Raw genomic sequence first — 18909 nt, 5'->3', positions numbered from 1 at the left:
AATCAATTTGCTCTTCCCATTCTTACAGTTTTTGAGGGGACTGACTGGGCCCAAAATGTACTGGGACCGGTTGGACAGGAAAACAAGAGTATTTCACACTTATCAAATGATACATAAAAATCAGTGTATACCAAAGATTTTATATTCCTTGTTCTGAAGGAGGTATGGGGCTCTTCAAAATTGATTACATGCATACATCTACAATCGCAGGACTGCACATGCATAGATCTGCAATTGTAGGACTGCATAGAAATCTGCTGACCTCATCAGATCCAAATGTACTGGAAGTTTTGAAACATGAAGAGAACAAGTCTAAGATTACTTCCCTTAATTAGTTTAGCATGGAAACTAAACCAGAAATACACAAAAATCAGGCAGCAACCGAAACGTGCCAAAAAAACAAAAGAAAGAAGGATTAGATGAGAAGTCAAGAAATGCGGAAAAGGCATAAATAAAGTTGCAAGCACAGAAAACTCAACCTCATGTCAATCAAGATCTAACAGAGGAATGGTTAAGGAGAGGTGAATTTAAATCAAAAGATGAAAGGTTAATATTGGCAGGCCAGGATAGTGGACTATGTACCAGGGGCGGCATGTGCTATTGGGACTGCCGGACTGCAGCCCCCTCAACTAAAAAGAAATTAAAATAAAAAAGAAAAAAGAAAAATTAAAAATTTGCGGACTTCGCGCATGTGCAGTAGTACAGACTACTGAGAGTCTACTGCGCATGCTCCCGGCAGTCCAGGTAGGGAAACAGAGAAGACGTCTGTGCACTTTTAAAGTGCACAGACTCGCTGGGAAAACACGTCGGGGCCGGACTGCAACACCAGAAGTCAGTCTCTCTAGTCGGGAAGGGTTTGGATCGCGGGAATCTCGCGGGTCTTTGGAGTATATGCGCGGGCACATTTGGATTACGTTATGGAGAATGGGCAGCAAGGACAGGTAAGTGTGTTAATTAGTACTGTTTAGAATAGTAGTAGGGAAGGTTACTGTTTAGAATAGTAGTAGGGAAGGTTACTGTTTAGAATAGTAGTAGGGAAGGTTACTGTTTAGAATAGTAGTAGGGAAGGTTACTGCTTAAAATGGTAGGGAAGGTTACTGTTTAGAATGGTAGGGAAGGTTACTGTTTAGAATGGTAGGGAAGGTTACTGTTTAGAATGGTGTGTGTGTGTGTGTGTGTGTGTGTGTGTGTATGTGTGTATGTGTGTGTGAAAATGCCCCAGGTGCTCATGGTGGTGTGGGTAGGGAATACCTCAGGCTTGAACCCGGTACCCTGCATGCAGGTGTTAAAGACTTGAGTTCCCTACCCACCACCATTTGTAAAAAAATTGCAGATTTTTGCCTCATATTTGATCTGATCTGTTCCTCATAATATCTGTGGTTTGTAAATGTTGCAATGCTTGATATCTGATGGTGTAGTAGTAGCATTGTTGCCTCACAGCTGCAGGTTCTCAGGTTTGATTCTTGGCTGGGGTTCCTTCTTTGTTGGGTCGTTTGCTTGATATCTGATGGTGTAGTAGTAGCAGTGTTGGGGGTTCCTTCTTTGTGGAGTCTGTTTGCTTGATATTTGATGGTGTAGTAGTAGCATTGTTGCCTCACAGCTGCAGGTTCTCAGGTTTGATTCTTGGCTGGGGTTCCTTCTTTGTGGGGTCTGTATCTTCTCCCTGTGTTTGTGTGGGTTTGCTTTTGTGTCCTCCCATGTTACAAAAACATGTCTGCATTATTTCTTCCTGGGCCTCTGCTGAAAATTGTGTTTTTGTTCCAAGTCAGACTGTCCTGATTAACAAATGTTAAATAAAATTGACAGGCATTTGAATGTCAGACTTCAGGTTTCTGAATGTTTAATTTCTTACATATTTGATGGTGCAGTGCAGTATTGTTGCCTCATAGCTACAGGATTTGTGGTTTGATTCTTGGCTGTGGTGCCTTCTTTGTGGAGTCTCCATCTTATCTCTGTGTTTGTGTGGATTTGCTCTGGTATCCTGCCATTTTACAAAGACGTGTCTACAGTATTTCTCCCTGGGCCTCTGCTGAAAATTGTTTTTGTTCCATCAGAAGTAAAATTGACAGGCATTTGAATTTCAGACTTCATAGTCTTCAGAAAATACATAGTAAAACAACTTTTTATTCTAGCAATAAATATATAGTAACACAACCTTTTATTACAGCAATTTTTTAAGTTTATAAGATGACTATTTAAAATGTTTCCTTATTTTTGGGACTGTAATACCCTGTTAGTGGCTTTGTCCAGGTTTTTTGTGCTAAGGTTGACAGCTATGGCAAGAACTGAATTCACTGAATATGTTTGAGGGCTGTATTCCCTCATTACTGGGTTTGTCCAGGTGTTTTGTGCTAAGAGGTTGACAGCTATGGTGAGAACTGAATTAATTAAATGATAGCCATTTAAGTTTCAGTCTTCCTCTCGTTCACAAAACAGCTGATTTGGCGTAGTGGTATGGTTGCTCTTGACTGTTTTGCACAGGGACCTTGTCTGTAAAATGTACGGTGGTAACACAGCATTTTTCTTTCACAAAGCAGGTGATTTGGCATAGTGGTATGTTCTGACTCTTTTTGCACAGGGACTTTGGCAGTAAAATGTATGGTGGTACCGTGGTAACACAGCATTTTATTCTAGCAGCTTTCCAAGATTATACAAGCAATGTTTAATGTGTCCCTGGTTTTGCCCTTTTGACCCACCCCAATAAATTTGTTTTTTGCCAGACTTCTTGTGCTGCGAAGTTGAGATGCAGTTGAGTACTGAGCAGATTTTACAAGGAGCTGAGAGCTGCAGGGGAAGAGAAGTTTAGTGCTAATAGCACAACAGGCTGTGTGCTTGCTTTTGATGCAGGAGGTTGCTGGTTCTACTCCCATAAGGGGTGAATGCTGAAAGTTAAGATACTAATTATGAGCCTGTTATCAGTTTGCCATCCATTTCCTATTGCAATATTACTAGCTTATTTTTAATGTAATTTAGGCAATTTATTCCACAGGGGCATCAGACACTTTATTGTTCGATGAAACCATGAAATATAAAGGTGATTGCTAGCACCAACCTCTTCATTACAGATTTATTTAACGTGGAATTTAGATGACTTTTTTACTACTTCAGAGATTGTGCATATTTACTGATAATAGTGGACTGTAGAAGTTTGAGTAGACTTTTATGATGGAAATGTTCTGAATTGGACAGTTTTGTTTCATTGTTTACTGGAAAAATGTTCAAAGCAATAGGAAGGTGTATCAAAGAGCACATGTATGTTTCATATGCAAGGGGCCTATGATTTGAAAACAGCCCAGAATTAATTTTTATCTGCCACGAGTAAAATGTATTTTCTTTGAATGTGGATTTTAATGTTGTTTCAGTGAATGTGAGTTTCCAGGGCAGAGAAGGTTTAATGCCAAGTTTGTTATGTCTTAGTGTTTGCGCTGTAAAATGCAAAAATAAAACTTTCAAATGAAGTTCAAATCATCATTGAAGTAAATCAGTATGCACATTAGTGTTTATGGTAAATGGAGTGAAACAGCAAATTAATGGATCACTGGAATGGCTGCAGGGAGGCTCCATTCGACCACGGTTTTGTGACGGGGAAGGGCGGCAAACTTGGACAGCCCCAGCTGAACCATACCTCCCAACTGTCCAGATTTTCATAGAATGAATAGATGTTTTGCTTCTTATTTTTGATTTGTTCCTCATAAAAATTTGTGGTTTTCTGGCAAATCATTTAGGAATTAAGTCACTAAATAATGACACACCTAGTTTCAGACTTCATAACCTTCAGAAAAATGCATGCTAAAGTAAGACCTGTTCTATCAACTGTCCCAGTTTATAGAAGAGCATTTTTTTAGTACTGTTTATATGTTCCCCCCAATATATTTGGTCTTGTCCAGATTTATGTCCCAGTTTATACAAGAGCAATTTTTAGTACTGTTTATATGTTCCCCCAATATATCTGGCCTTGTCCAGATTTATTGCATTAACAGGTTGAGAGGTACATGCAAATAAATTGCTTTATAGAATTAGGCATAGCCAAACCTCTGAACTGTCCCTGATTTTGATTCAAAATGTTGCTCTTCCCCTAATGATCCCTCCGCAAAATAGCAATTTTGGAAGAAAACATGGAGGGTTTATAATTAAGAAATAACTGTAATAATCAGATTACTTTTATTTCAGAAATGCATGTAGATTATTTTATTTTGTCAGCTGCTCAAGTTAGCAGTACTAATATTAAAGTGTCCCTTCTTTGACAGGTTCCCAGCTGTATTGTGTTGCTATTTTATATTTTTACATCACATTTTTGGTCCATTTTTCATAAAATTGTGTTTTTTTGGCAAATTAGTGATAAATAATTAAAGACTGAAGTTAGAAAATAATGACAGACATTTGAGTTTCAGATTTCATACCATTCAGAAAATTCATACTAATGCAAGACCTCTAAATAGCTTTCTAAGGTTATAAGAGCGATATTTTAAAAATTGTCCTTATTTTTGGGCCTTTGTCCCATTTCTTTGTATGGCTTTGTCCAGATTTCTTGCTCTGAGGTTGAGAGGTATGACAAATGTGTCAGGGCCATCACAAGTCAGCCAGAGACATTTCAAACTGTGACATACTTGTTACACCCCACTCACCCATGTAGTGACTCTGGATGTGTCGAAGCAAGGCAAGGAGTAGTTATGCAGTGTAAATGTGCAGAGAATCCCACCCATCCAAGGTAGACAGAAGTACTAGAGTGGCTTTTCATCTGTCCTTGATTTTTGCAGAATGGTCTGGTTTCTGTCATATTTTTTGTACTGTTGATTTATGCTTATTACTCAAAGTGCATGTTGCTCTGTGTTTAAGTAGCAATACTTTAATGACCATCAGGTAAGCTTGGCTGAGATTGCAAGATGCAAGTAAGCTTTAATAAGCATACTGTTAAAGAATTGCCAACATTGAAAGCCTTTCTGTTGCCATGTAGAGAATACTTAACTAGATAATGTATAAGCCTTGGGTATTGAAATGCATATGCCAGTATTTGTAATAAAGGACAGAATTACATTATTTTAAGAGTCTCATTACACTTGGAGACTTACAGTCATCTCTGCAGGCTTTAACCATAAACCAAATGCCAATAGTGTGGTCTATAACCTGTACAGTAATCCTTTTAAACAATGTACCTTGAGCTTACTTCTTGTTTGCTTTTCATTTTTTACTTTGATCATGTTTTCCCTTTGAAACAAGTAGTTGTCTGGCAGCAGGTCTTTTTTTGGATAAGGAACATTTTTACAAGTGGGGGCATCAGAGATTTCTACTTTCAGCATGTTACTTGTTACTTTAATAAAGCTGAATATAAATTATAATTAGAACTGCAGTGCAAGAAGTGGTTTGAGTTGAGTGCTGCTTGTTTTTCTTATACTTGATTTTGACTGGCATTCCATTAATGTATTTAAAAAAAGTAATTTATTTCTTCATGCCTCACAACCTTTTTTGTTTCCATCTACATATTAAGCTGTCATGCAGCCAACGCATTGAAATATTTTTATTCTTCTACACTTCATTTTGTCTTGGACTCTCATGACAACTGTTTGGCACCCAATGCAGTATATTTAGTTTTTGTGGTTTGCTACTACAGGTGTTTGTGTGTGGTAGGGAATACCTCAGGCTTGAATCCTGTACCTTGTATGCAGGTTTTAAAGACCTTAATTCCCTACCCACCACCATTTGTGAAAAAAAAAACTGCAGATTTTTGCCTCATGTTTGATCTGATCTGTTCCTCATAATATCTGTGGTTTGTAAATGTTGTAATGCTTGATATTTGATGGGGCAGTTGTAGCATTGTTGCCTCACAGCTGCAGGTTCTCAAGTTTGCTTCTTGGCTGGGGTGCCTTCTTTGTGGGGTCTTTATCTTCTCTCTGTGTTTGTGTGGGATTGCTTTTGTGTCCTCCCATGTTACAAAGACATGTCTGCATTATTTCTTCCTGGGCCTCTGCTGATTTTTTTTTTTTGTTCCAAGTCAGACTGTCCTGATTAACAAATGTTAAATAAAATTGACAGGCATTTGAATTTCAGACTTCAGGTTTCTGAATGTTTAAGTCCTTGCATATTTGATGGTGCAGTGGTAGTATTGTTGCCTCACAGCTATAGGTTTTCTGGTTTGATTCTTGGCTGGGGTGCCTTCTGTGTGGAGTCTGCATCTCCTCCCTGTGTTTGTGTGGATTTGCTCTGGTGCCCTGTCATTTTACAAAGACGTGTCTGCAGTATTTCTCCCTGGGTCTCTACTGAAAATTGTTTTTATTCTGTCAGCAGTAAAATTGACAGGCATTTGAATTTCAGACTTCATGTTCTTCAGAAAATACATAGTAACACAACCGTAACACAACCTTTTATTCTAGCAATTTTCTAAGTTTATAAGATGGATATTTGAAATGTGTCCCTATTTTTGGGACTGCATTCCCTCATTATTGGCTTCGTCCAGGTCTTTTGTGCTAAGGTTGACAGCTATGGCAAGAACTGAATTCACTGAATGTTTGAGGGCTGTATTCCCTCATTACTGGGTTTGTCCAGGTGTTTTGTATTAAGAGGTTGACAGCTATGGTGAGAACTGAATTCACTAAATGATAGCCATTTAAGTTTCAGTCTTCCTCTTTTACAAAGCAGCTGATTTGGCGTAGTGGTATGTTGCTCTGTTTTGCACAGGGAGCTTGGCAGTAAAATGTATGGTTCTAGCAACTTTCCAAGATTATACAAGCAATGTTTGTGTCCCTGGTTTTTGGGCTTTTGACGCCCCCCCAATACATTTTGGCTTTTTCCAGGTTTCTTGTGCTGCAAAGTTGAGTATTGAGTAGATTTTACAAGGAGCTGAGAGCTGCAGGCGAACAGAAGTTTAGTGCTGCTTAAGTGAAGTTGGTTTACCTTGTTAATAGCACAACAAGTTGCGTACTTTTCTTTGATGCAGAAGGCTGTGGGTTCTACTCCCACAAGGGGTGGATGCTGCTGTACAGAGAATGTTCTCCTTGGTGAAGATACTAACTATGAGTTCGTTATCAGTTTGCCATCCATTTCCTCTTGCAATATTACTAGCTTATCATGTTTTTAATGTAATATAGGCAATTTATTCCCGAGGGGCAACAGGCACTTTATTTTTCGATGAAACCATGAAATATAAAGGTGTTTGCTAGCAGCAACCTCTTCATTAGTTACAGATTTCTTTAATGTGGAATTATTTAGATGACTTTTACTTCAGAGATAGTGCATATTTACTGATATTTACTGAAAATGGACTGTAGAATTGTGCATATGTAGAATTGTGCATATTTACTGATAATGGTGGACTGCGGAAGTCTGAGTAGACTTTTATGATAAATGTTCTGAACTGGGCAGTTTTGTCATTATGGGTGCATGCATTTTGTTTCATTGTTTACTGGAAAAATGTTCAAAACAAATTTAAAACACCCTCTAACAACTGTAATATATTGTACAAGGAATATAATTTAGTACAATGAGGAAGGTGCATCAAAGAGCACATGTATGTTTCATATGCAAGGGGCCTATGATTTGAAAACAGCCCAAAATTAATCTTTATCTGCCACTGGCAAAATGTATTTTCTTTGAATGTGGGTTTCAATGCTGTTTCAATGAATGTGAGTTTCAAGAGCAGAGAAGTTTTAATGCTAAGTCTTCATTGTGAGACTGCATTGCTTTGTTTAGTAGATGACTTGGTGTTTGTGCTGTAAAATACAAAATAAAACTTTCAAATGAAGTCCAACTCATCATACAAGTAAAGCAGTATGCACATTAGTGTTTATGGTAAATGGAGTGAAATAGCCAAGTAATGGTTCATAGGAATGGCTGCAGAGGCTCCATTCAACCGTGATTTTGTCAGGGGGGAAGGGCAGCAAACTCAGACAGGCCCAGCTGAACTATACCTCCCAACTGTCCAGATTTTCAAAGAATGAATAGATTTTTGCTTCTTATTTTTGGTTTGTTCTTCATAAAATTTGTAGTTTTCTGGCAAATCATTCAGAAATTAAGTCACTAAATATTGATACACTGAGTTTCAGACTTCATAACCTTCAGAAAAATGCATGCTAAAGTAAGAACTGTTATTCTATCAACTGTCTCAATTTATACGAGCAATTTTAGTACTGTTTATATGTTCCCCCAGTATATTTGGCCTTGTTCAGATTTACTGCATTAACAGGTTGAGAGGTACATGCAAATAAATTGCTTTATAGAATTAGGCATAGCCAACCTCTCAACTGTCTCCGATTTTGGCTTAAAATGTTGCTCTTCCCCCTAATAATCCCTCCACAAAATAGCAATTTTGGAAGAAAACATGGAGGGTTTACAATTAAGAAATAACTGTAATAATCAAAGTTATAGATTACTTGAAATGCATGTAGATTCTTTTATTTTGTCAGCTGCTCAAGTTAGCAGTACTAATATTAAAGTGTCCCTTCTTTGAAAGGTTCCCAGCTGTATTGTGTGGCTATTTTATATTTTTGCATCACATTTGGTCCATTTTTCATAAAATTGTGTTTTTTGGCAAATTAGTGACAAATCACTAAAGACTGAAGTTAGAAAATAATGGCAGACATTTGAGTTTCAGATTTTATACCCTTCAGAAAAGTCATACTAATGCAAGACCTATTCTATTATCTTTCTAAGTTTATTAGAGCAATATTTAAAAATTGTCCTTATTTGTGGGCATTTGTCCCACTTCTGTGTATGGCTTCATCCAGATTTCTTGCTCTAAGGTTGAGAGGTATGCCACGTGTCAGGGCCATCACAGTCAGCCAGAGACATTTCAAATTGTGACATACTTGTTGCACCCCACTCCCCCATGTACTGACTCTGGATGTGTCCAAGCAAGGCAAGGAGTAGTTATGCAGTGTGCCCCCCATCCAAGGTAGACACAAGTACTACAGTGGCTTTTCATCTGTCCTTGATTTTGTAGAAAGGTCTGGTTTCTGTCATTTTTGTACTGTTGATTTATGCTTATTACTGAAAGTGCCTGTTGCTCTGTGTTTAAGTAGCAATGCTTTAATGACCATAATGTAAGCTTGTCTGAGATCATAAGATGCAAGTAAGCTTTAATAAGCATACTGTTAAAGAATTGCCAACATTGAAAGCCTTTCTGTTGTTGCCATGCAGAGAATACTTGACTAGATAATGTATAAGCCTTGGGTATTAAAGGACAGGATTCCATTATTTTAAAAAGCTCATTACACTTGTTGGAGACTTCCAGTCATCTCTACAGACTTTACCAGTAAACTAAACAGAATGCCAATCATGTGTGGTCCATAACCTGTACAGTAATCCTTTAAGCAATGTATCTTGAGCTTGTTTCTTGTTTGCTTTTCATTTTTTACTTACATGTTTTCCCCATGAAACAAGTAGATAGTTGTCAGGCAGCAGGCCTTTTTTGGATAAGAAACATTTTTAGAAGTGGGGGCATCACAGAGATTTCTACTTTCAGCATGTTACTTGGCACTTTAATAAAGCTGAATATAAATTATAATTAGAACTGCAGTGCAAGGAGAAGTGGTTTGAGTTGAGTGCTTCTGGTTTTGCCTGTACTTGATTTTGACTGGCATGCCAGTAATGTATTTAAAAAGTAATTTATTTTTTCATGCCTCACAACCTTTTGTTTCCATCTAGATATTAAGTAAGCTGTCATGCAGCCAATGCATTGAAATATTTTTATTCTTCTACACTTATTTTTGTCTTGACTGGACTCTCATAATGATGGTTTGCCACCCAGGGCAATGTATTTAATTAAAGTTAGTTTTTGTGGTTCTGGGCATAGCTCCTCCCCTTTCTGGTTGGCCACACCCCTTCCCTTGACCCCACCCATTCAGCTGGCTTCTGCAGCCCCCCTTTGATTTGAAGTCACCAGCCGCCACTGCTATGTACACACTGATTTCCAAGTCCATTGAGCATGTGGGAGAAACAGATAGATGCAGTTGCTGTAAAACAGAACTGGAAACAGTCGCTCATCTTGTTGCTGGGTGTAATACACTAATGGCAGAGGGCCTGTATGATGTGGCAACACTGTAGCATTGTACAAACATATTTCTGAAGCAGCTGAGAAACATTGGAAATATGAGCCACAAAGCATTATAGAAACTTATGACATTTGTATCACATGGGATCACCCACTGCCAACAGTTCAAAAAACAGATGCAAGAAAACCTGATATAGTAGTCCATGAACAGAAGACAAAACTAGCACTGATCACTGAAACAGCTACACTTCGTGATTACGGTGTTTTATGTCCCGATATATATAACTCTATATAGATTGCAGGAGCATCAATTCTGGCATATAGCAGGTGCTGTGAAGAGTACTTTTGGCAAACATCAAAGAACGAATCAATATAATTTCACAAATTTTAATCATACTTCGACTTAGGAATAGGGTATATTCTTGTCATAGTATTAGAAATCAAAGATACTTGGGAGAAATTAAACTGAAAGAAATCTTTAGTTTTCCCTGCCCAGTACTGCTGACAATCTTAGATGGGAAATTAGTCCTGCTGTCAGGAACTTGGAAGATCCTATAAAAAGACAGCTATGAAACTGTTTTACACTGTCTTTATTGCAGAGAGGAAGATCAACAGTATTAGTACATCTAGTTGATAGGGTTTCCACCTGTCTCTGTAGTGCAGTCCTAATTTCGGCAGTTTTGCCGGGGGGGGGGGGTGAAAAATGAGAAATTATGTACCTACCATAAAGTTCCATGTTAGTTGTCTTCTCTCGCCTTCTTTCTTGCTGGATGGGTTCGGAGCCTATCCTCGGCTCCGACTCGGCCACTTACTAAAGCTCGAGAGCTTATTTTACCGGCTCGAGGCAACCCTATATCCCATGATGCTAGGCAATAACTCCCCAGATCTCGTTTGGAAGCTGAAAAGCCTAGCATAGGCCAATAAAACAAAATCCTCCAACTGGAAGGAGGAGGAAGAGGAATAAAAAACCTCAAAAGATAATTATTTACACTATATATATCCTAGGACGCCTAGATAGTGAACAAAGGAATAAAAGGACCCTTCAAAGAAGGGAAGATCTTCTCGGTCTGTCCAGGCTAGGGGGATGGAGGGTGGGATGCAAGAAAGAAGGCGAGAGAAGACAACTAACATGGAACGTTATGGTAGGTACATAACTTCTCAATGTTAAGTTGTCAATCTCGCCTTCATTCTTGTTGGATGGGACCGCGTCCCCTAGCACCTTCATCCTGGGTGGCTTATTGGAACAGACTCTTAAGAATGGTGGAACCTAATGTTGCTCTGTCCCTGGAGGCCATGTCCAATTTGTAATGCGAAACAAAGGTATGAGGAGAGGCCCATGTGGCTGCCGCACAGATAGTGTCTATTGGTAATCTAGCTTGAAAAGCTGTAGATGTAGCTAGTGCTCTAGTTGAATGGGCTTTTGGCTTAGAAGAGAATTCCCTGCCTCTGAGTTGATAAATAGATGTAATCACAGAAGACAGCCATCTAGATAGGGTTACCTTGGAAACAGGAAGGCCTTTCTTGTTTTCTGCATACGATAAAAACAGTTGATCAGACTTCCTTATTTGTTTAGTTCTATCCAGATAGTACCGGAGCTGGCGGTGAACATCTAGATAATGTAGCTTTTGCTCCGCTTTATTAGTATAGTTTGGGAAAAAAACTGGGAGATCAATTGATTGATTCAAATTTGTCTGCGAAGCCACCTTGGGTAAGAAGGATGGATTACTCCTTAGAGAAACTCTGTCTTTGTGGAAGATTAAGTAGGGAGGACGAATGCAGAGGGCGTGAAGCTCTGATACTCTCCTAGCAGAAGTGATGGCGACTAGGTAAAGTGTCTTCCACGAAAGAAATTTCAATGAACAGGAGACCGCAGGTTCAAAGGGGGGGAGAAATTAAGGATGTTGAGACTAAATTAAGATCCCACTGAGGTGGAGGATCTTTGATCGGAGGCCCAAGTAAAAATACACCTTTGAGGAAGGCTTTGCAAAGCTTATTGGACATGATATTGTGGTCCGATAAGCCTGTATGAAAATTCGATATGGCTGCCAACTGAACCTTTGCTGTAGAGGCAGAAGACCCTGAATGAAAAATTTCGGCTAGGAAGTCTAAGACCGAATGAATTGGGGCAGTAAAGGGATCTATATTCCTTGCCTTTGCCCAGAAGGAGAAACGTTTCCATTTATTAGTGTAAATCTTTCTGGTGGAAGATTTAAGGGAAGCTACTATGATATCCCGGACGAGATTAGAATTCATAGGAAGCCTGGCTAAGGAAAGAAGTGACGCAACCAAGCAGTGAGGTTGAGAGAATGTAGGGATTGGTGCAGCTGCCCCGATTGATGGGTCAACAAATCTGGAGCTGGGTCCAGATGCCAAGGCTGCACCAAAAGATAATGATGTAGGAACGGAAACCATAACTGTCGAGGCCAATAAGGGGCAATGAGAATCAACTTGGCGTTCAAGGCGGTCGCTTTCTGAATTACTTGTAGAATTAGAGGAAAAGGTGGAAAGGCATAGAGAAGTCCCCGAGGCCAATATTGGACTAGAGTGTCTCTGAGGGGATGGCCTGGAAGGGGGAAGAGGGTGAAGAAGTCGGGGCATTTGCTGTTTTGGGATGTAGCAAAAAGATCGCAGCAAGGACGACCCCACTTCTGAAAAATCTCTTCCGCTACCGATTGTTTGAGAGACCACTCGTGCGGCATGAGTATGGCTCTGCTCAACCTGTCCGCTATGAAGTTGGACTTCCCGGGGATATGCGTTGCTATCAGAAACCGCTGAGAGGAGATCGCCCATTGCCAAAGTCTGAGTGCCTCTCGACACAGGGGATAGGACTTGGTTCCGCTCTGCTTGTTGATGTACCACACTACGGACATATTGTCCGTTTGAATTACAATAGTTCCTAGAGGAAGAGAGTCATGGAGGGCTTGCAACGTTAAAAGCACTGCTCTCATCTCTAGGACATTTATGTGCAGGTGGCACTCAAAAGGTTGCCAAGTGCATGGACCATCCTGCCCTGAAAATGCCCCCCCCGATCAGGGAGGCGTCCAATGTCACCATGGCGATCGGGGGAGGAGGAACAAAGGGTCTGCCCTGATGGACTTGAGGGGACAATATCCACCAGAACAGATGACACTTGCAAGTTTGAGTTATCATGATCTTGTGGTTCATGGGGAGTTGGTGAAAAGACCATTGGGCGAACAGCATCCACTGTAGAATACGCATGTGAAAACGTGCAAGGGGAAGAAGCGTTATGGAGGCCGCCATAAGACCCAATACTTTCATGACAAACCTGGCCTGAATTTTGTCGCTCTGAAGAAGAATTTGGACATGGTTTTGAATATCTAAGACTCTTTGGTCTGTTAACTTTGCTGAAAGTTGTACGGTGTTCAAGTTGGTGCCTATAAAGGTAATAGACTGACAAGGCGACAAGGCAGACTTTTCGAAATTTAGAGAGATTCCTAGCCCTCAGCAAATGTGAATGGTGCAAGCTGTGGCTTGGAGAAGTTGATGCCTGGTGGTGGCAGTGAGGAGCCAGTCGTCTAGATATGGAAACACCTGGAATCCTTGCCATCTCAGGTGAGCCGTAACCGCTGCCATACATTTGGTGAACACTCTGGGGGCTGTAGTGAGACCAAAGGGCAGGGCTCTGAATTGGTAGTGACTGGTCCCCAGCCGAAAGCGGAGAAATCATCTGGAGCGCCTGTGAATTTTGATGTGATAGTATTGCGTCCTGAAGGTCCATGGAGCACATCCAATTGTCCTTGCCCAGAAAGGGCAGAATGGACTGTAGCGTGACCATCCAGAATCTTGTTCTCTTTACAAACTTGTTCAGTTTGCTGAGATCTAATATTGGTCTCCAGTCCCCTGTTTTTTTCGGTACTAAAAAGAACCTTGAGTAGATTCCGGATCCTAGTTGGTCTGCTGGGACCGGCTGGATGGCCCTTTTTGCTAGCAGTTTTGATATTTCTAATACTGCTAGTTCCCTTAGACCGGGTGGAACGTCTGGAAGGGTTCCCTTTTGTTGAATTGGGGTTTGGATAAAGGGAATTTTGTAACCCTCGGATATGATCGACTGTACCCATTTGTCTTGAGTAAGGGAAAGCCAGGCTATTGGGTACAGCGACAATCTTCCGACTGCCTCGGAAGGTGGACAATCGGGCAACATCTCAGGGATGCTGGAAGGGTTTGTCAGAGAGGCTCCCTGCTACCCTGGTTTTACGGACCCCCTCTGCCCCTAGGGCGGCATCTGTTGTTGTTACCCCCTCTGCCTCTGGGGGTAAACTGACCTCTTGCGTCAGACGTGACTCCTTGAGATTTGCGGAACCACATTTTGCCACCCTTCTGACCCTTAGGGTATGGTCTTGAAGGGGTGGAGAAACTAACTCCTACGGCAGAATGAGTCTTGCCATCTTGCTCGCATCTGGTCAAGGTGTCTTTCACTTGAGGTCCGAGCAAAGCCGAACCATCAAAAGAGGAATTTGTGAAGGACGCCTTGAAAGGGTCCGCGAAATTACACAGCCGCATCCAGGCATGACGCCTTAAGGCCACTCCTGTGCCTGCGGCCCTACTCGCTCCATCGGCTGCATATGAAATCAGACGCATGGAGGAGTTAACAATCGAGTTCAGGGTTCCAAGCTGTGAGTTTATTTTATCCTGGGACCCTGCAGCTGATGGATCCTGAAACACTTCTCCCAAGTCTTTGAGAATATCTCTCTGAAGGCGGGTGAAGTGACAGGTAATTCAGCGACCGCATAGCAAAGGTCGCCGAAGAAAACATCCGTTTACCGTACCTATCCATGGTCCTAGAATCCTTATTGGGAGGATGGACAGGTACTGAAGGATCAGCTAGTTCCTTCTTGGTGGCTGCAACCACCACCATGGCATCCGCCGGTACACCTTTTGTCAGGAATTGCTTGTCGACTGGTGCCATAATAAATTTAGATGGCCTCCTAGGGGTGAGTTCCACCGAATCCGGGGCCGACCACGCCTTCCGAGCCACTACTTCCATAAGGGGGTCGAAAGGCAGAGACACCCAGGAGGTGGGGGGTCGAGAACCGAACGCCTCCAGGTACACCGACTCGTCCTCGGAAGGATTAAGAGAAGACCAGTTTCCCCTCTGCTTCAGGATTTCCAGGATGTCTGAGAAAGAAACATCCTCAGAGGGGGACTTTGGGGATCCCTCCGACTCATCCAAGTCGGTTGTCAGATGTAATAGACTCAGGGGAGTCCACATGCTTCCTCTTACATGTCCTCTTACGCGGAGGCTCCGCTGACAGGCCAGGAGAAGCCTCGCAAGAGGAAGAAATTCACAGTGGGGAAACCTGAGACGTTGGATCTCTGGGTCCGGGAGCAAGAGAGTGAGAAGAGACATCAGTAGGCACTGTAGTGGGAGGAGCTGATGGAGCTGACCATTGACTAAGCCCTGGGGCTAGTACGCTCCTCATCACCTCGAAGGCTCCCCTATCAGAAAGGCCAGAAGGCCCCCACTCCGAAGAGGTAGGAACCCCAGGCCGCACGACAGGGAAGGCTCCGAGGCCGATGTTGGGGCCGAGCTCACCAGCGTCGACGCTCCGAGAGGGAGAGCGGGGTCAGACAATGGTCCGATGCCACTCGCCCCCTTGGAGCCGACGAGAGAGATCAGGCACCCGGATCCCTCCAATGAAGGTATCAAAGAGGAGATCGGAGCGGAAGACAAAGGAGCCAAAAGGGGAGGTATCGGCTCCGATGCCGCAACAGTCACGGCTCCGAGGAGCTCCGGCTCCAAACTCTGAGGGAGAGTCGAAGGAGGAAAAATACGTGTAGTCGAAATAGCCACCGTCTGATGAGATGGGCTAGAGATCATCTGGGCCAATGCCTGAGACTTTAACAGCCTACTTACCACTCTCTCAAGGTCGTGATCTGAAAGTCTGGACGACAGAGAAGATCGGCTCCGATGGCTACGCTCCGAGAGCAGAGGAGATCTCGGAGCCGAATGGATGGACTTCAATGAAGGGGATCTTGACCTCTTCTTAGATGTAGCCAACGGAGCCGAAGACACGTCGGCTCCAGCCAGAGCCAACAGCGCAAGCAAGGGCTCAGAGGTATTGGCACCGAGTGACGCCGAGACTGGAACTTGTGACTCAAGGGGATCGGCTCCAGCCGGAGCCGATCTAGGCACAGACAAGGAGCCAGCAGCCGAAGGCTTAATACTTGGAGCCGACGGTTTTGCAGGCTTCGAGGGCCTTCCTGATGCAGACTTAGTCGGGAAGCCCTCGGGCTTTAACAAGCCCCTAAATATAAGTTTATTCCTGCGCTCCTGCAGGACTCTTGGACTGAATGCATGACATACTGAACAAGAGTCCTGCAGGTGCAGGGGTCCCAGGCAATAAACACAAGAAGTGTGACCGTCTGTCAGAGACATTTTCTGACAGCACGAGTCACACTTCTTAAAGCCTGAGACCTTAGCTTCTTTAGGTTTCTTCGACATAACAGTGTCGAGGGTTACCAAAAGTAGCAGCAAACACACACACACACTCCCAAAAATCATAATTTAAGAATAAAATATTAATAGGGATACTGGCACACCCAAACACTCCACAGTATCCCTAAGAAAAAACAGGACAGGGGAAGGCTTAAGGCCTAACCTAAAAGTGGAGGGGGAGGGATACAAGGGATAAAAAAGGGAAGGTATAAAAAAGTAATAAAGTTAAGGGTAGTTAGTTAACTATGAAAGAAATAACTAGGTAGAATTTTTTTCTCAAAAAAGGAGACTGAACACTCTATATATCTAAGACTTACCAGGAGCCGGTAAAAAACGCACCTCGCAAGCGAAAGCGGCAAATGAGATCTGGGGAGTTATTGCCTAGCATCATGGGATATAGGGTTGCCTCGAGCCAGTAAAATAAGCTCTCGAGCTTTAGTAAGTGGCCGAGTCGGAGCCGAGGATCGGCTCCGAACCCATCCAGCAAGAATTAAGGCTAGATTGACAACTTAACATTGGTAAATACATTGATATTTTACAAGAAAAAATCTGACTTTTCTATAAAATCCACAAAAATTTTTGATGCAACATTACACTACTTTATATGAGGGTTGTCTTGGATAATCTTGAGTTTTCATGAGATTAACCCACTTCCGGCATCTAAAAAAAAGATGACTTCATATATTGATTTACTTTTAAGGGGTATTTTCTGTAAATGCAACAGAAACTGCTGGACATACACAATGCATGTACAGTTGTGTAAAATCTTACCATAACAGTAGATGTCTCTCTCTTCACTGTTGCAGTATTCTTTACTAAACGGACCCCCCCCCCCCCGCCAAGGGTATCCCAACATCCAGGCAGTATACCAAAGCCATAGGTTTTCAGACAGTGTACATCACACACCTTCTCCCTCATTCATGGCACAGGGCATAAAGGTGACATCAGACACACATATCTCAGGACTGAAAAGTCCCAGGAGGAAAAGTCCAAGAAAAGGAGGAAAATGTGCATTCAAAAGGAAAAAGAAGAAATAGAGAAAAGGGGGGGGAGAGGGAGGGAGCGAATACTTTAACAGTGAAGAGAAGGATATCTACTGTTACTGTTAAGATTTTACACAACTGTACTATGTCCCTTCCATATCACTGTTGCAGTATTATTTACTTAAGGGAAAGTACGAGATCTCAGAAAGAAACTTGAGATAAAAAAGGCCCAGCAGGGCCCTCAAGAAACTCATGCAGGATAGCTCTGGCAAAGCCAGCAAAGCTCTAGCCCTGGAAACCACATCCAGTTTGTAATGTTTAGTAAAGGTATAGACAGAAGTCCAAGTAGCAGCCTCAGTGATGGAATTAGTATACAAATTCTTTGACAAAACACCCGAGGAAGTTACAGCCCTGGTAGAACAAGCAGTTACAGAAACAGAAATGCTTTTTATCATAAAGTAGCAGCAAAAAGAAATGGCCTTAGAAACCATTAAGAAATGGTCTGCTTAGACAGAGCGAAGCCTAAAGATCTAGGATGAAACAAAACAGTTGCTCAGACTTGTGAACAGCCTTAGTCTTATTAAAATACCTGTTCTGTCAATGCAAATCAAAGGTCTGAAGAACCTTCTCACTTGGCAGACTTCGGAAAAGGAAAAAATGTGGGCAAATTAAAAGACAGATTACGAGATAATTCATTAACCACCTTGGGGATAAACCAAGGATTAGTATGAAGAGACATCCTGTCCCTATGATAAACTAAAAAAGGAGGAACAGCCATAATGGCCTGAAGCTCAGATACCTTCCGAGCTGAAGTAAGAGCCAAGAGAACAGTCTTCCATGTACAATGTTACAAGAAAGCAGAAGCTCCAGGCTCAAAAGACACCAGAGTCAATTTAACAAAATTAAGGTCCCAAGAAGGAGGAATATATTTCCAGGGAGGCATAATATGAAGCACGCCTTTAAGGCAGGTGATGACCTTAAACCTAGAGGCCCATAGGAGGAGTCTAATGCATTCAAGCAGAAATAGCTGAAAGGTGAGCTTTAACTGAACAGTATGCCAACCCAGTATGAAGCAGTTCACACAAATAAAGAGACGTACAGTTGTGTACATTTACCATAAATGTAGATGTTAGAGTGTATTCACTGTTGCAGTCATTACATTTGGGTAATCTGCTGGCAAGTTGCCCTCAGTCTGAATAACAAAGTCTTGGGTCCTGCATCGGTTGCTGTCTCCTATTCCATGACGTCAGGTTGTCAGGGGTATAAAACATGCAGCAGATGCCATTTTATTCAGTTTTTCTTGCCCCAGATATGGGAGAGCAAATTTATATATATATATATATATATATATATATATATATATATATCAAACAGCAATGCTGCGGTGGTGGTGCTGCGGTAGCGTTGTCGCCTCACAGTTAAGACGCTGCCCTTCGATTCTCAGTGCGTCTTCTGTGTGTTGACATGCGTGAATGGGCATTCCTTCG

This window comes from Protopterus annectens, chromosome 17.part0 (assembly GCF_019279795.1).
Source record: "Protopterus annectens isolate FY-2018-M chromosome 17.part0, PAN1.0, whole genome shotgun sequence".
Classification (NCBI taxonomy): Eukaryota; Metazoa; Chordata; order Ceratodontiformes; family Protopteridae; genus Protopterus; species Protopterus annectens.
This window is presented reverse-complemented; position numbering follows the sequence as displayed.